Raw genomic sequence first — 25,999 nt, forward strand, 5'->3', positions numbered from 1 at the left:
GATGCAAATGGAATTCAGAGCTACCCTCGTCAGTGACAAAGGCACAGCCTACAGAATCACCATCCTTAGAACCGTCCGTATAGAACACACTAAAATCGGGGTACTGATCTAACAGTGCGGCGAATATCTGCTGGTACACCTGGGAACTAGTAGCTTGTTTCGAATGCAGAGACAAACTGGTATCATAGCGAGGTATACGAAGCAGCCATGGTGGAATAGCACAAAACTGAACCAAAGAAAGAGAGGGCCACAGGAAATCATCAGCAAGGAAACTCTCACACGCCCGGATGTACCATGGACGTGTAGAACGAGGACGTGCAGCATAGCGCTCGTAATTCCGACCACCACGGAGACATGGTCTACAAGGGTGGTCTGGAATACAGCGCACATGTGCAGAATAATTAAGAAGGAGCCTCCTGCGACGATACGCTAGGGAAGGTTCATTGGCTTCAAGGTACAGGCTTGCAACAGGACTAGTACGGTAGGCGCCAGTAGCAATCCGAATACCCAGGTGATGCACTGCATCAAGTTGGCGCAACAAGGAATCACGAGCAGAGCCATAGGCAATACAGCGATAGTCTAACTTGGACCGAATTAGACTGCGGTACAAACGAAGTAGAACAGTACGATCAGCACCCCACGTGCGGTGGGAAAGGACACGAAGGAGATTCAGAGCTCGAAGACAAGAGTACTTAAGATTCCGTACATGTGGTGCCCACGACAAGCGACGGTCAAACACCAGACCCAAGAAACGGACTGTATCAACGAATGACAAACGGGTGCCATCGAGGTACAAGTCCGGGTCAACAACGCACGTACGCTGCCGGCAGAAGTGAACACATTGGGATTTCTCGGTTGAAAAGCGAAATCCAGTCTCATTCGACCAGCGAACGAGAGGATTCAGAGTCAGTTGAAGCTGTCGAGTAATGCCGCGAAGGTGGCGGGAGCGACAGAAGATGACAAGATCGTCAACATAAAGCAGACCAGACACAGGAGCCTGGATCTGCGAAAGAACACTGTTGACTGCGACAGCAAACAACGTGACACTAAGAACACTGCCTTGTGGAACACCATTTTCTTGTACAAAGCGCTCTGAAAGAGTAGAGCCCACACGCACTCTAAAGTGTCGCTCGTGAAGAAAATTCGAAATAAAGTGGGCCATATGCCCACGAAGACCCCAGTCATATAATTGTTTTAGGATTCCGTAACGCCATGTGGTGTCATACGCCTTCTCTAAGTCGAAAAATATAGCAACAAGATGTTCGCCGTCGAGAAAGGCGTCTTGAATTTCACCCTCAAGATAAGCAAGATTGTCGGTAGTGGAGCGGAAACGACGAAATCCACTTTGAAATTTGCTTAAAAGGGAATGCGATTCCAAATACCATGCCAGGCGCTTGTTGACCATTCGCTCTAGCAGCTTGCAGACACAGCTCGTGAGAGCAATGGGTCTGTAGCTTGTGGGGCTAGTTGCGGCTTTCCCTGGCTTTAGGATGGGAAGAACCAGAGCCTCACGCCAAGCAGGCGGAAAAAACTCCTCAACCCAAAGGCGGTTATACAGCTGTAATAAAGCAAGCTGAGTATCGCGGGAGAGGTGGCGCAACATTTCGTAGGTAATACGGTCAAGGCCTGGGGAAGTATTGGACGATTCACAAAGAGCTGAATCGAACTCAACAACCGTGAAAGGGGCATTGTAATCCTCGCTGTTGGCGCTACAGAAGTTTAACGGGTTCCGCTCTAACAGAGGCTTAATACGTGCGAACGCGGGAGGGTAGTGTCCCGACTCAGGGATAGATGCAAAATACTGGCCTAAAGCGTCGCATATCTCTGAAGGGTTAGTCTCAAGGACATCATTCAAAGATAAAGCAGGGACATTGATACAAGAATAAGTGCCAGTAAGGGAGCGGACCCGCCGCCACACAGTAGACATGGATGTGCGACTAGTTATGGACGAAACATAAGTCTTCCAGCTTAGGCGCTTCGAGAGCTTGATTAGACGTCTAGCCCGAGCGCGCAGAATGCGGAACTGCTGAAGGTTTTCGTCAGTGGGATGACGATTGAAAGTTACAAGAGCATGTCGACGAGCCAGGATAGCCTCACGGATCTCCGCAGACCACCATGGAACACGTCGGCAGGACACTTCGCCACCACATTCCGGAATGGAACCATAAGCAGCATCAAGAACAGTCTGCTCAAAATTCTCTGCAACAGCAGCTACAGGGAGATCATCACGGCAATGAAACTCACTGAGCTCGCTAAATTTATGCCAGTCAGCACGCTTCGGATTAAAGCGGCGGAAAGGTAAGCTAGCTGCTACAGGGAGACCGTCAAGGAACAAAGGAAAGTGATCACTGCCACAAAGATCAGGGTGCACTCTCCATGTCAATGAGGTCAAGAGACCAGCACTGCACATGGAGAGGTCGATACAAGAATACGTGCCATGGGCAGTGGAGAAATGAGTAGGACTGCCATCATTAAGGAGAAGCAAGCCACTCTCCTCAAGAAATTCCGTTACCTGACGGCCACGACCGTCAGTGCGGACAGAGCCCCACAGGCGATGATAGGCATTAAGGTCTCCTACAAACAAGACTGGCGGCTCGAGCTGATGGAAGAGCTGAAGCAGATCGGCGGTGCTAAAGGCTTCTGAATGAGGAATGTACAATGAACAAACTGTAAGCGGGCGAGAGAAGTATACTCGCACCGCAACTGCTTGCAGGCGGGAGACGAGGTGAGTCTCCCGAGAATGAAAAGATTCAGAGACACAGACTGCCACGCCGCCAGCAGCGTGGTCACTATCGGGCTTATCACACCGATACATAGTGTACCCAGAAAGAAGGAAAGACTGGGTAGGTTTGAAATGCGTTTCCTGCAAACAGATTAGAACCGGCGAGTGGTAAAATATTAGTTGTGTTAATTCCTCACGATGACTACAAAAGCCATTCAAGTTCCACTGAAGAAGCGCCATACTGGAAGGTGTCAACGTTTAAGGCGAACTTTCCCACGAGGTCCAATAACAGCCCACTCGGAATCCATCAGTTCGTCCTCCACCATGTCAGATTTCAGAGAAACTGCAGGTGGCTTACGAACGGGAGTAGATTTTGCTCTCTTGGGAGTAAGAACAGTCTCGTTCAGCCGGCGAATATGTTGACTTAATTTCAGGCCAGCGATATAAGGTGATCGGCGATGGGCTGGAGTACGCCGAAGACCACCACTAACGGAAACCCGTGGGGTTCGGGGAAGTTCGCTTGTTGTTGCAACTGGGGTCTTGGGGTCATTACTAGGCTCTGGAACAAAGTCGGTTTGGGTGGAAACGTCGGACGTCTGGGTTGCTACAGATTTCTTAGAACTTGCTGCAACAGTAGCGAATGGAACAGAAAGCGAGGAAGGAATGCTTTCTTTCAAACGACGCTTAGCATCAGCAGCAGAAATTTTTTCAACAACCATGAGCTCCCTTATATGCTTCTCGCGCTGGAAGGCTGGACAATCCCGAGACCACACAGAATGCTCACCCTTGCAGTTGACACAAAAGGGCTTGGTTGCTTTACAGGGATCCGCACCATGACTAGCCTGGCCACAATTGGCACAAAGAGCAGCACTCGCATTGCACGAGGTGCTGGTGTGCCCAAAATGTTGACATTTATAGCAGCGCAAAGGACTAGGTATATAGGGCCGAACTTTCAATCGATAGTAACCAGCCTTTACATATTCTGGAAGCATTGGCAAACTAAAAGTAAGAATCAGTGACTGGGTAGTGACGAGTTCACCTGACTTCTTACTTTTTATGCGAACTACATCGATAACATGTTGGTCTGCTAACTCCGACTTAATCTCCTCCTCACTGGCATTCAGGAGATCCCAACACGATATCACCCCTCGAGAGACGTTCAGGAGACGATGAGCTTCTACTAACACGTTCACAGGTCCAATCGAAGTTAATTTCAGGAGCTTCGCTGTTTGCTTTTCATCGACCGTTTCCACCAATAGAGTGCCGTTACGCAATTTTTTGATGTCTTTCACCTGTCCGGCTTGGTAACTAATAACTTTATTAATAAGAAAAGGTGATAAGCCCTTAATAGCACTCGGACGGTTTGCATCAGATGTGGCACTATCAGCATCTTTATCTTTAATTACAAGATATCGTACGACGGGCGCGGCGATACTTGTCTTTTCCACACTTTCGCTTTCACTCTGTTTGGGCTTCTTCCGTGAGGGAGAGCCCGGATCAGATTTTAAAGTTTTTGTACCCATAAAAATATGATTTTGAATAAACATTTGTAAAGAAAAAAGGGGTGTGAGGTCACACCAGGGCGTTAACAGGGGAACTAACGCTACCCCCTGGCAATCCCTTCAGCACGCCCGACATCTTAGGATCAGCGTGGGGCCGACGCGGTCAAGGGGAATGAGAGTGCAACAAAACCATTCCCGTCGACAAAAACACGTGGCCCCGGAAAGGGAAGAAGTAGAACAAAACAAAAGAGACCTGTCCAACAAAAAGATAGACCCCCACCACCTCAGGAAGAACAAAACAAAACAACAAGGTGCGGATTTTTTTGTATTTTTAATTTTTTGTTTTTTTTTTAGTATTTTATATTTTGCGCTTTTTTTGGTTTTTTTGTATAGGTTAAAAGACTCAACACTCCAGACAAAACAAACACTGGACGGACACATTAGGCCGGGTGGGTGCACGTCCCCCCCAAGGGGAGGAAGACGTCCACTAGACCTGCCTCTTCCTGACTCCCACCAACCACCCGCGAGTCCGGTAGCGGTATTAGCGGCTGAGAGGGCGTGCAATAATATGAAGATGAGGGGTGATAGATGAATGAATGAATGATGAAGCCGCCCTCTCAGCTCCACCCCCTCCCCGACGATGACGGTCCGCTACATGGAGGGGGTTATTTTGTTTTAGTAACCGAGAACATGGAAGTGCGTACAAAAAATAATGCCGATAATATTTTGTGAAACTGAGACGAGCTTAATTGGTTTTCAAAGTTGTTTAGCTCTTCTCAAGAAAATTTCAGTTTTTAGTTGGTTCTTTTTTTATGTATATAAATCTTCTTGTATATATTTCCATCTTATCTATAATTTTAATAGTTTAGGAGATTTTATATAATTATACTTTTGCGTTTGGTTATTGCAAAACAAATTTTTCTTCTTTCTTAAATATAAAGGTTATACGTGCTACTTGCCAGAGTATGTGTAGATGTAGAAACGAACGGGGTAAGAGGAATACTGTATTTCCTGTGGACAAATTTCTAGAACATTCCAGACTTTTATATTTTTAATCGTTTACGCTCTTTTCCGCTTTAAGATTTCCTTGCTAACCATAATTAGTTATTGTAATTGTTACAACATATACCGATATTTAGTTGAATCGATATTAATGTTATAGTAATTGAGCGGAAAAAGAATCTAGTTGTTCCGGAAGAACGAAGGAAGGTTGAACACAAAAGGACGCCACGATGTAGCTAACAACGAATCCAGTTATTGCTTTAAAAAAGATTAATCTATGATCTAAGAGCAAGAAGAATGATGACTTAAGTTAACTAGAAAGCAATGATTTGGTAAGAAGCTTCATGAACAAAGAAAATATATCATAATCGAAATCACAGGTACTGTAGTTAAATTACTATATACAAACGTAATTCGGATCACGAATTGTATAACATGTACTGGACTTTTGCTCCGGTGAAATAGTCACTAGTCCTTTCTTTCAGTAGCTAATATGGTCTGGACCGGTGCACATCGTGGTTTTGCCGTTCGTGCTTATTATGAAAACAACAGATCTGTTATCGCTACACAACGATCTTTCAGGGGTGATGTCGAGTGGCCTGCGCGGTCACCAGAATTGTTCATTTGTGACTACTTTCTTTGGGAATATCGGAAGGAAAAGGTTTTCAAAAGCCGCCCTTACACCCTGGCAGAGTTAAAACAGCGGATTATTGACTAAGCGAATGCCATACCCCACGATATGCGTGCAAGAGCTGCCCGAAAGTTCAGGGATCGTCTACAACAATGTATTGATGCTAACGGCCGCGATGTTGAGAACATTATTTTCAAAACTAAATGAATGTAAAATGGTATATTGTACTAATTTAGAAAATAAAAACATTTTCTCTATACATGCAGATTTACTTTTTATTGCTCCTTAAACTTGCTTAGTTGGTTCTGTCGCACCCTGTATTACATTACTTTAACAGGACTCTGTAAGCAATGCAATGCCAAAATCTACTACTACTGCAAGCATTCTAATGTAAAGAGCGAAATGTGTAATTACGAATTTTGATAATAACATTGCATATTCAGAAAAATATAAACTAAAATTAAGTGGTATTCTGAGATTACGTGCTGTGGATATCTAAAAAAAATCTGCCTCCATTTACAGGAGAGAGGAAGCTAGCAAGATTATGGCAACTTCAGAAAGAGAACCATCACACTTATCAAAAGAATCAGTATTACGACAAGTAAAATATGAGACAGTTCACGAAACAGCTCTCAGCAAGGATCAATTAGAGTCATTATTGGCTTCGAAGTATACACCACCGTATAAAGGATGTGTTCACAGAATTGGCCTTGATCGTTTCTTCGTCCATTATAGGACCCGATATCAGCTACAATTGTACAAAGAATATGCCAAACGAGAATATGCTTCAATTTGTATTGATGCGACTGGTAGTGTAGTCAATGAGTATAACTATGACTAGGGGACTGATGGGGACGTCAGCAACGAGGCTATATGTCCCCGTCACCATTATCAAAGTTGCTCAGGACTGCAAAAATAAAAGAATTACAGGCTAAAACGAATATAGTTCAAATGATCAAAAGCGCTGCTAAATGAAAAGAAAAAGGAAAAATGGAAGATAAAAGAATAAATAAGATAAAATATATAACAATAACAATAGACAGATAAAAACATAAAACATGAGATATAATATAAAATTTAGCAGCAATAAAACAATCACAACAGGCTAAAACAGCTCAGAGAACGTGAGCAATTCCACAATCAGAAATGAACCTAAGTACTCGGCTAACAATATCACGATCATCCCCCAAAGTATAGGTAAGTAGACAAGGCAGTCCGTAACGTTCTCTGAGATCTGAGTATTCAGAACATTCAACAAGAATGTGCTGAATACTCAGAGGAACTATACACTCCTCACAATACGGACGGTCTACTCCACGCAACAAATAACTATGCGTCAGATGGGGGTGTCCGCTACGCAGATGCGCCAGGAGCACTTCATCTCGAAGACAAGACGAGGAAGACGTTTGACACGTTTCTAGGCTTAACAGCGTGAAGTTTATCCCCAATTGCCTGGTGAAAATCCGCTTCCCAGTGAGAGCGAATCAAGCTGAAACTTGACGAAAAAGATAGGAGAACGGATGGCTATGCTCTAGTGCAACCCTGACCATGGCGGCGTTCTTGGCAGCTGTAATGAGTAGTAAATGGAATGAGTAGGGGATATTAATGAGGACGTCAGCAACGAGGGTATATGTCCCCGTCACGATTACAAACGTTGCTCAGGACTGCAAGATTAAAAGAATTACAAGGTAAAACGAATACTGTTCAAATAAACGAAAGTGCTGCTAAATGAAAAGGAAACAAAAGCAGAAGTGAAGATAAAAGAATAAGGTAAAATATATAACAGTAACAATATACAGAAAAAACATAAAAGATGAGAGAAAATATAAAAATTTAGCAGCAATAAAACAATCACCAGAGACTAAAACAGCTCAGAGAACGTAAGCAACCCTAATACCAAATACGAACTGAAATACTCGGCTAAAATCATCACGATCATCCCCCAAACCAGAGGTAAGGAGGCAAGGCAGTACGCAACGTTCTCTGAGACCTGAGTATTCAGGACATTCAACAAGAATGTCCTGAATACTCAGGGGGACTATACACTCGTCACAATACGGATGGTTCAATCCACGCAACAAATAGCTATGCGTCAGATAAGAATGTCCGATACGCAGACGCGCCAGGAGCACTTCATCTCGACGACGGGAAGAAGAAGACGTACGCCACTCTCCTAGGACCGGCTTATCTGAGTGTAATTTATTCTCAAGTGCCTGGTCAGAATCCGTTTGCCAGTGAGAGCGCATCAAAGTGTAGGAGTGGTTCTTAAGATCGGAGGAACGAAGGCTATGCTCCAGTGCAACGTCGGCCAAGGCGACGTTCTAAGCAGCTGTGTCAGTACGTTCGTTTCCCCGAATGCTGACATGATCCGACACCCAGCAGACAACGATGATACAACCCTGTTGCTGTGTTTATGGCATCTCACGAGGGTGTCTTGGAAGAGCGCGTGAGTAGTGAGGACATTCCGTAGACTCAGAAACACGCTCTGAGAATCGGTGCAAAGCAGCACAGGACCTAACAAAAGCGTAAGAGCATGGTCTAGAACAAGGTTAACCGCAGTTCTGCAGCAAAAACTGAACATATTCAATGCAATTGGAACTCTGAGCTGTCTTCGTGGGTGACGAAAGCACAACCAACAGAATTCCCATCTTTAGAACCGTCCGTATAAAACACATTAACATTGGGGGTACTCTTCTAACAGTGCAGCAAACTCCCAGTATTACAGCTGGGAACTAGTGGCCAGTTTTGAATGAAAAGACAACCGTAAATCATGGCTGGGTGGAGGAAGCAGCCATGGTGGAATAGCACGAAAGTGAAGCAACGAAAGAGAGGGCCACACGAAATCGTCAGAGAGAAAACTCTCACACGCACGGATATACCAGGGCCGTGTAGCACGAGGACGGGCAGCGTATCGCGCGTAAATTGGACCACCACGGAGACGGTCTACAAGGGTGGTCAGAAATACAACGCACACACACACAATAATTCAGAAGTCTCTCTCGGCGATACGCTAGCGAGAGGTCGTTGGCTTCAACATACAGGCTGCCGACGAGGCTAGTACGATACACGCCACTAGCAATCCGAGTACCCAGGTGGTGCAATGTGTCGTTGCCTCAACAGAGAATCACGAGCAGATCCAGAAGAAGCATAGAATTTAATGCTTCATGCAAAGAGCAAAGAGAGAAACAATACTTGTCAAGGGAACATTTCTCTCAAGGTACAACAGTGTACAGAAGAAGACATTATCAATAAAGATATTGAACTTATTAATAGTAACTCGATAGAACGAAAAGAGTTTGGAAATTATGATGATTATGATATGCGAGAGAATAAATTCCACAGACAGTTCTCATATGGTACAACAGTACTGAGAAGAAGACATAATGACTCAATACATTGAAGTAAGTACTCAATCGGAGGAACAGGAAGAGAGCGAAGATGATCAAACCTGGCGAGGAGTTGTTATGCAAGGCAACCATGTACCTATAAATATCAACGTAACTAATGATGAAGAGACCTCTAATGAAAATAAAACTCGTATTGGTTATAGAAGGCCTATGAGACCCTGTTTCTTTTGTAGCAAATTTGTATGTAGATTAAGCCGCCACTATCTAAGGAAACACAAACACGAAGAAATTGTTAACCCTAGATTGCAAACCATTCGTAAATTTTACGAAGCAACATGTCGAAAATGGTTGAATTCACCAAACGGCGCATGCGCGGGCGCACTCCTTCTCAGTACCTTTCTAGCTCCTACGGCAGAGGTCAGTATTGGTGTGATAGCTGCGTTGGTCGGTTCTATAGTGCTTATTTTAAAGGTGTACTCGTAATTTTTACGAATGGTTTGTAACTACGTTAGTTTTTTTTTTTCGAAACTTTAGTAAATTATCTTGGTGATTCTTTTTTAGTTTCAAACATTAAATGAATGTTTCTAGACTAGAAACATTTTTCGAAGTGTTTGAATAGTATTTTAACTACAGTTGTTCTTCGTTGTTTGAGCAAGTATGGATGACAATGAGGAAGAACGTGTAAACAATTGAATAAGACGATTGTTGAGTGAGGTATCTTCTGATGAAGACAGTAGTGATGCTAGTGAGAGAATACTTGTAGAAGGAAGTGATGAAGAACAAGACGAACTGGAAGAAGATATCGTAGATGATACAGATGACTCGGACGCCGACCCAGACTTCGTAATAGAAAGTTCCAGCAGTGAAACAGAGAGTCTCAGTAGTAAAACAGACTCGTGTAAAAATTCGTCACTTGCGAATCAAACAAGGAAAAGACCTCGTATCACATTTAGCGAGCCTATAATCACTTCGCCTACCTGCGAGACTTTTGCTCCCGTTGCATCTGATGCTGATTCGTGTGCTTTGACAGTTCCTGATCCTATGCTGCCTGCTGCGGTTCCACGAGCCACAATTCCTGCTCCCAGGCTGCCTGATGCCATGTCTCCTAATTTCGCAGCTACTGGCCCATTGTCTCCTGATCCTGGTCCGTCTACTGCAATGCTTCATTGTGTGCCACCTGCTGCTGGTACGCCTACTCTCACACACCCTGCTCACGGACAACTTGACGGAGATCATGACCCTCATATTATCGTTCCTAAAGAACATGTGGTTCGTGCTAAGGATAAGCATATATGGAATACTCGTCCAGGTCCATTAATTGTTCGCACCAAGGTTAGAAATATTGTTCTTACAAAGAGAGGAGTTATTGGGCAGGCAAAGTTGGCTACAACACCGCTGGAATACTTTTCTCAATTCTTTGACGAGAGGATGTTACAAAAATTGGTACTGCATACAAATGAAGAAATAAATTGTGCGAGAGCAAGGTATGCTAATCAAAAATGTACAACTTCATCTATAGATAATGAAGAAATACTGGCCTTTATTGGTTTGTTGGTGAATAGTGCTGTTAGTAAGAACAATCATTTAGCTGTGAGAGAACTGTTTGACAATACTTGGAGCGGATGTCGGTATAAATGTGTAATGAGCAGCGAACGTTTTGAATTTATTTTGAATTGTCTTCGCTTCGACGACAAACAAACGCGTATGGAAAGAGGAAGAGATGATCGATTTGCGCCTTTTCGAGAATTATGGGATGACTTTACTATAAACTGTCGCACTAAATACAGACCTGGATCATACGTAACCGTTGACGAACAGCTATTAGGTTTTCGAGGGAAATGTCCCTTCCGTGTGTATATACCAAACAAACCCTGCAAGTACGGGATAAAGATTGTCATGGCTTGTGACATCAACACTAGTTACATGATAGATGGAATCCCTTATGTCGGTAAGGGAATGCAGACTGGAGGTTTACCTCTTTCGGAGTATTTTGTGAAAGAAGTTACAAAATCTATACATGGAACAAACCGAAATATTACGACAGAAAATTGGTTTACAAGTGTAAAGCTTGCCGAAGACCTACTGGCAGATCCCTTCAACCTGACTCTGCTTGGGACCATAAGACTGGACAGGAAAGGTGTTCCATCTGGAGTACTTTCAAACAAAAAAGGAAGACCAGTGAATACTTCACTTTTTCTTTTTGACAGAGAGAAAACACTCGTTTCCTACAAACCAATGAAGAACAAAACTGTTGTTGTTCTTTCGACCATGCACAGTACTCCAGAGGTGAATCCAACCACATATAAGCCCAGGATTGTTGAATCGTACAACGAAACCAAGGCCGGAGTGGACACAATGGACCAAATGTGCCAAAATATGTCCTGCAGCAGGAAGACCCAGCGTTGGCCATTATGCTTGTTCTTCGGAATGTTGAACATTTCCTTTGTAAACGCGTATGTTATCTACTGCCTAAATAGTTTCGCAAATAAAACAAAGCCTATGAAGCGCACTAAGTTCATGAGACAACTTTGTGAAGAGCTAACTACTCCTCACATGCAAACTCGTTTACAAGCACCGACACTTCAACGTAAACTACGTATGATGATCTGTGAAGTTCTGGACATCCCTTCCACTAATCCTGTAGCAAACCCGCCACATGGAACAAGGAAAATCTGCTTTTATTGTCCGTCAAGAAAAAGGAAAATGACAACAACCTTTTGCAGGCACTGCAAGAATGCAATCTGCGCTGAACACAGAGCTGTGTGTTGCGTAGTGTGTGACGAGGAAAATCGAGAAAAACTTTTGTAGACAATTTCAAGTATGCACCTAATTACGTTTTTATAAGCTTATATGCACAATGTTACTTTTGTTGGTTGTCTTGACCATTTACTTTAGTTATATATTATTTCAATATATATGATAAAATTTACACACATATATGTAACTTTCTTGATGACGTCACATATCTTATTCAAATATACACCTAATAACTTGCATACATATTTATTGCATGTACTTATTCAATAAAGAATTCCAAAGGCATCCCATATTATTGTCGATATAATTCTATAAACAAGCCTATTTTCAGATTTCAAAAATAATAATATACACAGAAATAATAAAAATATAAAATCGAATCGTAAAATTTACGAATGGTTTGTAACCACGTAAGTATAAAATAAGGTTTGTAATCTAGGGTTAAAAGGTCTCTTAAGCTACCTGCTAGAGAAAGAAAGAAACTATTCATATCTTGGAAGAAAAGTGCTATATTTGAAGAAAATATGATTAGATTAAAGTCAAAGAGTGTAAGTGTAAGCCAAAAAAAGAGTGTAAGTGTTCATACTGTACATAAAAATCTACTTCTTCATAGTCAAGAAGAAAGTACAGATCTCCATTACCAAGAACAGAATCCAGTTGTCCAGAGTCTACATAAGGATCTACTTCGTCATACTTAAGAAGAAAGTACAAATATCCATCACGAAAAAGGGAATTCAGTTCTGCAGAGCCCAAATAAGGATCCATTTCTTCACAGTCAAGAAGAAATTACAGGTCTCCATTACCATAAAGAGAGTTCAGTTGTCCAGAACCTGCAGAAGAGTCCAGTTCGGCAGAATCGACAGGAAAATCCCGTTGCCTTAAATGAAGATTCAGCACGAAACCATACAAGGGATAATAATAAGAAAGTATACAGGCGTAAAAAAAAAAAAAAAAAAAAAAAGACTTTAGTTTCTATTGTGAAACTCTTGTGAAACAGTTTGCTCGCCACATAATGCGGAATCACAAATACGAAATAGATGTCCAACAAATAATGTCCAAACCCAAAAACAGCAAAGAGAGGAGACAATTAGTATCTAGTCTTAGAAAGAAAGGCAATTGCCTCAATAGTGATTTAGGTGAGGTAAAACCTGAGAAAAAATCATTAGACGGCTCATCCAACGTTTTACCTTGTCCTTATTGTTTAGAATTTTATTCGCGACGACAGTTATGGCGACACAGAAAAAGTTGTCCACAAAAACAAGAGAATAAAAGTAACCATATTCTCTAGGTGAAACACAGAATTATTTGGTTAAAGCAATGAAAGTTAATGAAATTTCACTCGCGGCTAAGAAAGATGGTTTGATATGCTCTTTTGGTACTCGATATTTAAAAACTCACAGACAGAGACATCAAGTGAATGTTACATGCAGAAAAATGGAGGCGTTATCGAAATTGTTAATTGAAATTAAGAAAAAAATCCAAAATCAAAAGTCTGCTACAAGCCTTTGAACCCTATCATTTTGATACTCTAGTTGAAGCTGTCAAATAAGCAGCAAAATACGATGATGTAGAAGGCAAATTCAATGCCCTTACGTATGCAATGAATATCAGAACGTCTCTGAAATTTCACGGTAAGCGGTACTGTTTCTGAATATTAACATATGCATTTCCCATTCCTCCTCAGAAAAGCAAAAAAGTAATAAATATTTTTTTAAAGAACATTGTTCTATTCAACTTACTTCGGTACATTGTGTTACAGATTGACAATATTTTCACTTAATACAAAAAAATAAGTGATGCACTAATGAGTGAACTCAAAGTATATGCGTTACACTGCAGAAATGTTATGTACACTGCTGCAATCAAATATATTGGTCAAAAGACTCGATTAGGGTCAAGTGTTTCTCGTAAATTCTCAGCTGGAGGTCCTTGGTTCGATTCCGGTTGCAATGTATGAATGAATGAATAGGGTGGTTAATGGGGATATCAGCAACGATGCTATATGTACCCATCACGATTAACAACGTTGCTCAGGACTGCAAGATTAGAAAAGAATTACAGGCTAACACGAATACAGTTCAAATAAACGAAAGTGCTGCTAAATGAATAGGAAAAGGAAACAAAAGAAAAGTGGAGGATAAAAGAAATAACAATATACAAAAAAACTTAAAACATGTGAGACAATATAAAAATTTAGCAGCAATAACACAATTAAAACAAACTAAAAACAGCTCAAAGAACGGGAGCAACACCAATATCACTCACGAACTCAAGCATCCCTCAACAACATCACTATCATCCCCCAAAGCACGGGTAACGTTCTCTGAGATCTGAGTATTCAGGACATTCAACAAGAATGTGCTGAATACTCAGGGAGACTATACACTCCTCACAATACGGACGGTCTAATCCACGCAATAAATAACTATGCGTCAGATGAGAGTGTTCGATACGCAGACGCGCCAGGAGAACTTCATCTCGACGACAAGAGGAAGAAAATGTATCCCACATTCCTAGGATCGGCTTAACTGCGTAAAGTTTATTTCCAAGAACCTGGTCCCAATCCGCTTGCCAGTGAGAGCGCATCAAGCTGGAAAAATGTGACAAAGGTCGCAGCAGGGAAGGCAATGCTCCAGTGCAACTTCGGCCAACGCGGCTGTCTTGGCAGCTATGTCAGCAAGTTTGTTTCCCCGGACGGCCCGGTACCCAGCAGACAACGACGACACAACCCTGTCGCTGCAATTGATGGCATCTCACAAGAATGTCAAGAGAGTTCACACATTCTGTAGACTCAAAATCACACTCTGAGAATCGGTACAGACAAGCACACGACGGACTGAAAGCGTGAGAGCATGCTCTAAGCCAAGGTTAAGGGCAGTCAATTTAGCAGTGAACACGGAACACAGGCGATGCAAAACGAATTCTGAGCTTCCCTCGTCGATGACAAAGGCACAGCCTACAGAAGCCCCATACTTAGAACCGTCCGTAAAAAACACATTAAAATCGGGGTACTGATCTAACAGTGCGGCAAACTCCTGCTGGTAACCTGGAAACTGAGTAAGTGGAGGAATCTGGACGTCAGCAACGAGGCTATATGTCCCCGTCACGATTACCAACGTTGCTCAGAACAGCAAGATTAAAAGAGTTAAAACCCAAAATGAATACAGATCAACTCAAGAAAAGCGCTGCTAAATGGAAAAGAATGAAAACTAAAATAATAAAGATAAAATATATAACAATAACAATATATATAGAAAAACCATAAAACTCAGAGAAAATTTAAAAATTTAGCAGCCATAAAAGAGGAGCAACAAACTAAAAATGCTCAGAGAGCGTGAGCTACCCTTGAGTCAAAAATAAATTCAAGTACCCGGTCAACAATTATCCCAGTATCCCCCAAGACACGGGTAAGTAGAGAAGGTAGTTCATAACGCTCTCTGAGATCTCAGTATTCAGGACATTCAACAGGAATGTGCTGAACACTCAGGGGGACAATACACTCTTCACAATACAATCTACATTTGACGTGACAAATAGCTATGCGTGAGATGAGAGTCGCCGATACGCAGAGGAGCCAGGAGCACTTTAACTCGACGTCGGCAATAAGACGTACGTCACTCTCCTAGTACCGGCATAACTCCATGTAATTTATTCTCAACGGTCTGGTCCCTATCCGCTTACTAGTGAGAGCGCATCAAAGAATAAAAAAACGTTCTGAAGATCGGAGCAAGGAAAACTATGCTCCAGTGCAACCGCAGCCACGGCGGCGTTCTTTGCAGCTGCATCAGCACATTCGTTTCCCCGGATGCCGACATGACCGTGCACCCAGCAAACGAAGACTCAACCCTGATGCAGCAATTGATGGCATCTCACAAGAAGGTCCTGCACGATAGGGTGCATACTGAATACATTGTGAAGACTTAAGAACCACGCTCTGAGAAACGGTTCAAAGAAGGACACGACGTAAAGAAAGCGTGAGAGCAAGGTCCAAGGCAAGCTTAACCGCAGTGAGCTCGGCAGTAAACACGGAACACATGCGATGCGGATGGAATTCTGAGCTGCCCTCGGGCGTGGCGAAGGCACATCCTACAGAATCATTATCTTTAAAACCGTCCGTAAAGAACACATTAAAATCGGTGTACTGATCTAACAGTGCGGCAAACTCCTGCTGATACACCTAGGAACTAGTAGCCAGTTTCGAATGTGCAGAAAAACGTAAATCGTGACGAGGAATACAAGGAGGCCAGGGTGGAACAGCACAAAAGTGAACAAACGAAAGAGGGGGCTACACGAAATCGTCAGCGAGAAACTCTCACACACCCGAATGTACCATGGACTTGTCGACCAAGGACGTGCAGCATAGCACCACGGAGATATGGTCTACAAGAGTGGTCCGGAATAGCAATCTTTAAGTTTTACGTCCCACGGTTATGCCGGTTAGGCTAAAGGAGACGGTGATGATGAATAATGAATGAAATGGTGGAATGAAGAAAGTGGGAGGGAACGGGAGAACCCCGAGAAAACCCACGCACACGGTGTTTGTCCACCACAAAGTTCACTTGGCGGGGGCTGGGATCGAACCCGGGACCCCAAGCACCAGAGGTGAATGCTCTACCACTGAGCCACCGCGGCCCCCTTGGTCCGGAATAGAGGGCACGTGCGCAAAATAATTAAGAAGTCTCCTGCGACTATATCCTAAAGAAGGTTCATTGGCCTCAACATAGAAACTTGCAACGGGAGTAGTACGGTAGGCGCCATTAGCAGTTCGAATACCCAATTGGTGCACTGTATCAAGTTGTCGTAACAGAAAATCACGAGCAGGTCAATAGGCAATATCGTCATAGTCTAGCTTGGACCGAATTAGACTACGGTACAAGCGGAGTAGAACAGTACGATCAGCATCCCATGTGCGGTGGGAAAGAAAAGAAAGGAGATTCATCGCTCGAAGGCAGGAGTACTTAAGATTCCGAATATGTGATTCCCACTACAATCGACGGTCAAAGACCAGACCCAAGAAACGGACTGTATCAACGAAGGACAAACGGTTGCCATCAAGATGCAAGTCTGGGGCAATAATGCATGTACGCTGCCGGCAGAAGTGAACACAGTGGGATTTTTCGCTGAAAAACCGAAATCCTGTCCCCTGAGTAATACCGCGAAGGTGGCGAGAGCGTCAGAAAATTACAATGTCGTCAATATAAAGCAAACCAGACACAGGAGCTAGGATCTGCGAAAGAACACTGTTGACGGCGACTCAAGAAACCAGTAGAACAAATCACTCAAGAAACCAGTAGAAGTCAAAACTAAATTTTTCTGGAGTTGGTGTTGGAAATATTAAAATACAGTTGTCTCAGTAAGTCAATTTTCCGTACGGTTCAGCGGATACAGGAGAGGCAATGCTAGGCTCCCAAGATTAGTTGGGCATCCTTTCAGTCTTTTATTGAAATTTACAGACATTAATGGTTCCAAGTCATTGTGAGTGCACTTAAACTCCAGAACACCTGGATTTTCCCTTCTCAATGGCATGACCATCATACGAAACCATTCCACCTTCTCTCTAATTTCGTTGGTTTTCCTGTTCACCAAGTGTTCAGCAAGCACAGCCGTAGTTTTGAAGTCTTCCTTCTCCATCTTAATGACTTCAAACTTGTTTTTCTTAACTCTTGCACTTGAAATTAATTCATGCCATTGGTTGGGATGATATATTTCAGGGTGATATTTCAATTTTCGGTCTATGTCAGCAAAATCACTATGATTGGACAAATAAGAATGTCTAGGTTCAACAAACTTATGAGCCACCTCCATGATCTGTAGGGTTGGGTTTCCTACAATGTACATACACATAGCAGCCATTTTTATATTGCGTTTCTAACCACCACAAGAATCCGACCAGGCCACAATCTTCTCTTTCGTGTCATGTTTTTGTAAGTGTTTTAATACACATGAAGCTACTTCTTGTGCACCTCTTGATCCAATACTCTCATCCCAAACATACATTGTACCTCTTTGTGCAGAAAAATCATGAACTCCAAAATTATAGCATGAAATTTGTCGTTTATAATATACAATACCAGTTGTTAATCTAGGTAACTGCATGACTTTCTGAAGATCAAACGATATTACAAGAGGTCCATTTTCGGTTTTACTAAGAGCCTGATCCGATTGCAGATTACTGCGGGCTAATTCTACTTTTCTAAGATGAAGCTCGTGTTGCTGCTGTAATTGCTTACATTTTTGATAACCTTTTCAGCTTCAGTGTTACTAATTTGTATTTTTAACCTGTCACAAATCTGGCATGTGTCTTTACGAGGTGGCTTAAAACATAGATTAAAATCTCTTTTCAACACCTTTTCGTACAATGACTGACTTGGTACTCTTTCGAGTAAATTGTTCTTTTCTACATGTTTAACGTACAGCCTATACATTTCACTAAGGTTAAGTGTTGTGCTCAAGAAATACTTCTTTTGAGAATCTTTTCTACAATAATGGTTACGAACAGTGGGGAAACTTTTCATGTGATCTTGAATGGTGCTTAAAGTTGGAGAAGATGACTTATTGCCGAGAGTATGCTTTCCGCGTTGGTCTTTCAAATTTCGCGACTTAGCTTTAGCCAATGCTCTATGGATTCGTGCATTGTCTATTTGTAATGTTTTAATGAACATTTTCTTACATATTTCTACATTCTCTGTTTGTGTTGGTATGTAGAATGATCTACTAAATATCCTCTTGCCCTGAACTACAGAACGTTTTGAAGGCTTTCGAGGTACAGGCTTGGTTTGAACAGCTCCCACAATAAGCGCAGTTTGTGTTTCCCAAGAATCGGCATTGCAAAACACGTCATAAAGTTTTTTGTCCTCCACGCTTACCTTAGCCACACAAGCATATATGCAAGAACTGTTGAAATTAACGAACGTTTTGGCAGCAATAGACTTTCCTGTTACTGAGATGTATGCCTTACCCTTGCGCCTGTTTTCTTTACGAAAGTTCTTCCATTTGGAAGGATCGTCCTTTCTGTGTCGATTAATCGTACTTCTGGTTTCTGGAGTGGATGAATCTGAAAGTACACAATAGTAGCACACCATAAGCAATTGAATCCAGACAAAGAAATCAACAATTGTTGCAGTAACAGAACACTTTTATTATTTTGCGCGTTACAAGTACTTGTGTTTTACGATTGCTAAGACAAAGAAAGCTACTGGAGTACTGACGTAAAAAGAGACAAGGAATTTAACTTATCCCCGGACAAAGGGAATAACAAAGTTTATATTGAGATTACGAGTTGAAAGTATGAAAGATGTGGTACGACTATTTTTAAATTTACTTTGTAACAACAACTTGAAAACTCTGAACAGATTGGAATTCATCAGCTGGCATTTGGCCACTCCTTGCAAGGAAGAGATACATCATGATTTTTTTTTACTCGTTGATTGCAGTTTATTTTCGTAAGCAGACTCAAAGTAGGATATTTTTGATACTAACAGTGGGATTGATGTCCATGTAATGTTACTTCACAAAAGGAAAAAACAAGTCAGCTGGGCAGGGTCAGAATTCGTTCTTTGATGAATTTTGTTACAAGGTATCAAAAAATTGTATCCAATATGCGCCAACGTGTACTATCAAAATTGGAATTTGTACACCGTACTTATTTCGACAAAATTTGAAGTTTTATGAAGGACAGTATGACGTCAATCTGGCCAACAAAACATATTTTTTTCTAATTCGAATAAAAATGGTACTAAAACTTTGTAAAAATTATGTACCAATTTGTACCTCAAAAATTATGATTTGCATCCTCACCAATTTAGAGAGAATTGAATTTTTATTTGCGACTCAAGCAGTCTTGCACAACTTTTTTTCTTCCCAATTCCAATCAAAACCAGAATTTTGTACTCAATGTGTACGAATTTGTATCCTAAGAAATTTCGTGAAGCGTGGCAGATCAAACTTGCCCACGCAACTTATTTTTCTTCCCAATTTGAATCAAAACTGTACCAAAACTGTGTCCAAAATATGTAACAACTTGTATCACTAAAACTAGAATCTGTACATCCACCAATTTCAAGAAATATGAATTTAATGGCAAGCCAACTTACCTTTATTTCCAATTCGAATCAAAATCGCACCAAAAATTTGAACCCAATTTGTACCACCGCAATTAGAGTTTGTACCCCAACTAATTTCGAGAAATTATAATTTTTGTTGGCGGGTGAAACTGGCCCTCATAAATTATTTTTCTTTGAAATTCGAATGAAATCGGTACCAAAAATGTGTACTTGATATTTACCAATTTCTACCAGAAAAATTAGAATTTGTACCCTAATCAATTTGGAGAAATTTGAATTTTTAATGCTGGAGCCAACTTGTCGTCGAAACTAGGCTCGAGCAACACATTTGTTTTACAAATTCGGATTAAAATATACCAAAATTTTGTGCCAAGTAAGTTCCAGTTTCTACTGTCAAAATTAGAATGTTGAAATGAAAAGTGTTGCGCAAACGAAGATTCCACGTCAAGTTCGCTCGAGCATTGAAAATTCAAATTTCTCAAAATTGATAGTCGCACAGAGTCTAATTTTTGTGGTACAAATTCGTACATATTAGGTACATACTTTCGATACCATTTCGATTTAAATTGGAAATAAAATAAGTTGTGAGGGCCACCTTCACGTCGCCACCAAAAATTCAAATTTCTCGAAATTGGTGGGGGTACAAATTCTAATGTAAGTGGTGCACAAACTGGTACACATTGGCAAAAAATTTAGGTACAAGTTTGATTCAAATTCGAAAGAAAACAAGCGTTCTGCATGACAACAGTTAGATCACCACCCCACGTGCGGTGGAAAAGGACATGAAGGAGATTCAGAGCTCGAAGATAAGAGTACTTAAGATTGCGAAAATCTGGTACCCACGACAAGCAACGGGCAAAGACCAGACCCAAGAAACGGACAGTATCAACGAATGACAAAGGAGTGCCATTGAGATACAAGTCAGGGTCAACAATGCAAGTACGCTGCCGGCAGAAGTGAACACACTGGAATTTCTCAGGAGAAAAGCAAAATCCCGTCTCATTCGAACAGGATGACTGAAAGTGAGTTGAAACTGTCGAGTAATGCCGCGAAGGTGGCGGGAGCGACAGAAAATGACAAGTCGTCAACATAAAGCAGACCAGACACAAGAGCCTGGATATGCGAAAGAACACTGTTCACGGCGACAGGAAACAACGTGACACTACGGACACGGCCTTGTGGACCACCATTTCTTGCACAAAGCGCTCTGAGAGACTAGATCCCAAACGCACTCTAAAATGTCACTCGTGAAAAAAATTCTTACTAAATTGTGCCATATGCCCACGAAGACCCCAGTTATATAACTGTTTTAAGATACCGTAACGCCAAGTGGTGTCGTACGCCTTTCCTAGGTCGAAAAATATACAAAAATAAGATGTTGAGAGGCGTCCTGAATTTGACTCTCGAGATAAGTGAGATTGTCAGTAGTCAAATGGAAACGAGGAAATCTACTCTGGAACTCGCTCAAAAGGGAATTCGATCAGCTGGGAGCAACTTTGCATCATTTCTCATCTTTGTCTTAAGCCAGTTGACGAACTTTATACCCGAATATAACTTTATACCCAATTTCAGCTAAAGAAAAAAATAGTGTGCAACGAGATTATGTTTCTTGTCAACACGCTTAGCATTTGTAACCTGTTTTCTTTCTTTTGTTTATCCTATAAATCACAGTCTCTGGTTGCTCGTGTTAACAACTGCTCTGGAATATCTTATTTGTCTAGCCAAAACAGATGTTCATTGCCCTAAATTTTACACTCCTTTCCTCCTTCCTGAGGTCATCTTTTGTCCATTCGTGGTGTCCGCGTTGAAATGCATCCAAATAGTAACCTTTGTGATATCAGTCATTGAATTCTTATGAAAATTTACTGTATTAATTTTCATTTGAAGAAATATGCATGCTGTACTTGAAGAAGAGGCACCTATAGGAGACAGCAATCCTATTGCTGTTTATATTGTGAGATGCTTAACGCTGCGAAAATTGGAAGCATTCTGGCCGCCTTACAAGTCAGTATTGTTTTAAGATTCAAGAGTTTTTTTTTTTTTTTTTTAAGAAAAGATAAAGGTGTTGACAGCTAACAAGAAATTTAGATGGAAGGTTCTACAGAGGGAACAAGTGAAGAAAGTGTTCCAAGAGACCTGAACTCCTTGGAAGGTTGATGCGGGAAGATGAGGCACAGGGCCCTCCGAGAAGAAAATCTAAATATTTAACTGCAAATTCGGAATATCTTACACTTAAGTGATGCTATAAACCAGCTGAAACCGCCAGACAATTACTGTTAGTGAACGGAAATAAGTTTGCTATCTTGAAACTGGACGATTTTTCTTTCGTACGAGTTAAAAATACTTTAGCGTTTGATGTTTTGATATCAATTCTTACTAGCAATTACGTTGAGATCAGACGTTGTAGATCAATTATAAATAATTCCAGTAAGAAATTAATGCAGACAGCACGTTTCTGGTAATCAAAGGTACTGTTGCTGAAATGTATAAATTAAGAGCCAAGGCTATAAGCTTCTCCCACAACAAGACACTCTCCCTACCTTATCTGTTCTAATTAGGAAACGCGGCAAACGTTCTAGGGGTATTACTTACATATACTGCATGGGTAAACGCTGTAGATATGGCAAGAAGACTGCCGGAAGATATGTCTCGTTGGAAATTTATACTATCATGCGCCAAACAACAGCGTAAACGACCAAAAAAGGTTGCCTGCAACATTTCGGACACAAATTTAATCAACGTTCTTACAGTTTCCTGAAATTGACAATTGGCAAGCGCTCAAATTAAGTTTCCTCAAAAGATGTCTACGTAAATGTTCAAGATGTATGTATCTCAGTTTGTTTATCTCCCTGCTATTTTTCTCCACACCTTCCCCTATATACTAGCGAATACCTTCTCGTAGATATAGACTATCTCGGAAATGTATCAAAATATTTAGACCAAGGGGAAAGCAAACATAATCGTCACTCGAACTGGACACAAACTCGAAGAATTGCCTTATACTATAAACAATGCTGGAATATACTATAAACAATTCGATTTCTTTGCCGCAAGCTGCGGACCAGCCCAGTACAAGGTTTACACATACATTCGGTTGACAAAATGTTGGGATCGGCATCATGGACTTGCAAGAAAGGTAAGAAAGAACGTATCATTATCCGAAGATATATTACCACATATCTTGTTCTACGTTTCTCAAGAGCCAAAAGTATCGAACTTGAGTGAATGTACAAAACGAACTGTAAGTATCGATTTAAAAAAAAAAAAAACGTTGTGATCTCATAGCTCCATAGCTCTTTTCCGAATTCTTTTCACAAACAAAAAGATGGCACACCCATAGTATTGTTTGTATTAACTTTACAAATTACGAAGAAACGAAAATCTTACGCGAACAATGTTGAACAAACGATCTGCGTAGTTTATTGTTAATTTCCGAATTTTTAAGGAACATGAGGTTGACAGTGAACACTTTCTTTTTGTGTAAATTGTTTATAAATCGAGAATAAACGAAGATTTTGATGTGTACAGTCATGTACAAACGATCTGGATAGTTTATTCTCATTTTCCGATTTTTTTCATAAACGTGAAATTGACATCGCCCTTTTTGATACTTGAATAAATCGTTTATAAATCGTCAACAAATGATATGCAAGATTTTTTTTTTTTCATCAGGTACAGAGAAGTCAGCACCGAACATTTTGCTTTTTGTATCAATCTTGAACAAACAAAAATTTAATCTGAACAAACGAACTGCAATGGTTATTTTCGATTTCTGAAATTCAATTCTGCCAAGTTCACGCACATGCTTATGTTATATTTTGTACAAATTGTTTATAAACCATTCACAAACGAAAATTTTATGTGAAGAATCGTGATCAGAGGATCTATATTTTTTTTCATGTACGTAAAATTACTATCAAACGTTTTGTTGTTTGTAAAAATTCTTTTGAATCATTAACAAACGGAAATTTAATGTAAAACTACAGGTGGCATACAAATTTTGGTCTATTCCGAAAGAACCATATCAATGAGCCGCCCTATATGATGGCTAAGTTTTAGGCCGGGGACAAGGTGGGCGATTAAGAACTGGTGTTTGCCGGAGGAAACCACTAATAGAAACACGTGAGGTTTCATGAGCTTCGCTAGTCGATGAGACTGGGATCAGAATTTGTGTCGGTAACAAGGTCTGTTTGGATGGAAATGTCGAAACGCTGGGTTGGCATACCTCGGATATGTTTCTCACTTTCCAAGACTGAACAGTCCAGAGAACAAGCAGAATGCTCGCCCCAGCATCTGACACAAAACGGCTTGTTCGCGTTACAGGCGTCAACATCATAATTACTATGGCCATAATTCGCACACACTCGCATTACACAGCTTGTTGCTGTATCCCAAGCGTTGACACTTGAAACAGCGCAGGTGACTGGAACTATAAGGACGGACCTTAATTCGGCAATAACCAGCCTTCAGGTAGTCCGGAATGGTATGCAAAGTGAAAGTAAGAATTAGCGGTTGATTCAACGAGTTCATCTGACTTTTTACTTTTGGTGACAGTTACCTCTACAACATGTTGATCAGTGACCTGCGATTTAATCTCCTCCTCGGTAGAATTTGTATACTGAACGTCTGGTATAACAATGAACTTCGACAGCGGACACCACTACCGACAAATAATAAAGTAAGTATAGTGACAACATCGACAAAGGCAACTGACAAGAGACCTCCTCCTAAGATTAGGGAGAATAAAATAGAGACAGAAGCCCCAAGATTCCACTTACTTCAAACATACTTATTAATACTAATAGCCCAGTCAATGAAGGTAAAAATAAGCTAGATGTCGGAAGTAATTCCCGGAGAGCTGAATTTTTTCCTGTTGATAGACTATAATGAGACATGTAATTTCCCAAAAGTCTCCGGTTCTCCCCCTTGTGCTTTCCCCCCCAGCCCCCCTTAAAGGTGAATTTGCCGTCTCTCAGAAAATAAGCCATAACTCCGAAACCAGTGGAGCAAATGCCTTGCAACTTTTTTATTTTCTTTGACTAATGTTAGGCTACAAAAAAGGTGTCTTTCATTTTTCTCGAGAAACGTATAGTTTCGTGGCAATTGTGTCTTAAAGAGAAAACAATAGTTTTTTGGCGGGAAAAATTCCCTTTAATTTTTTTCTACGAGATAAAGTAAAAAAATGTTTCAAATGAAAGTTTTAGATCGAAGTCTAAGCTTTAAAACGAGGTATATTATGATAGTATTTATTTGGCACATAACGAAAAAAATAACAAAAATGTGCTCCACCGGGTCAGCGAGCCTCAGTACTTGTGTAATCCGACGAAATAGTACATCTGCACTACAACAGATGGCTGTGCTACTGCCTGAAATTATTTTGCTTATGTATTGCATCAGTTGTAATTTAGAACTGTATTTTTTTCTTTTTTTGTAAAATTACTGAAATGTTGCTTATCCGCTGTTGTATCTCAGAGACACTTTATCTTTTGTGTGAAAAAGAAAAAATATTTCCATCACAATAAGCGAAGAAGGAAGAATGTAATCATTTCTTAAATAATTTTAATATATTTTCTTCAGTCCGTACTGAATCAAGGAGCCTAACCTCTCTTGTGCTAGTTAGTGTGCCAGCGAGGAACAAGTGTTGCAATACGCATTTGGGAGCAAAGCACACATACAACACTTAGAGGGTTGACGGAAGTTTTCACTTTCGAAGGGCAAACTTGCTTTTTGAACTTCATCTCATCATCTTGTTCATCTTTTTCATCCTCGTTTGGGCTTCGGCCCTGGGTAGTTTCATTAAGATGGCGGACTCTAGCAACACTAACGGACAATCGAATCTCGGCAAACATTTCGGCTTACCCGTTATAGTTTCTACCAACCTAGGCACACGGTCTGAACAAACGGCACCCATTGCACCTTCTAACCGAACTCGGCACTTTTCTTGGGGAAGTCAACCAGTAACATCTGTATGTAGA

Source organism: Thermobia domestica, chromosome 7, assembly GCF_964235325.1.
Source record: "Thermobia domestica chromosome 7, izTheDome1.hap1.1, whole genome shotgun sequence".
NCBI classification, from domain to species: domain Eukaryota; kingdom Metazoa; phylum Arthropoda; class Insecta; order Zygentoma; family Lepismatidae; genus Thermobia; species Thermobia domestica.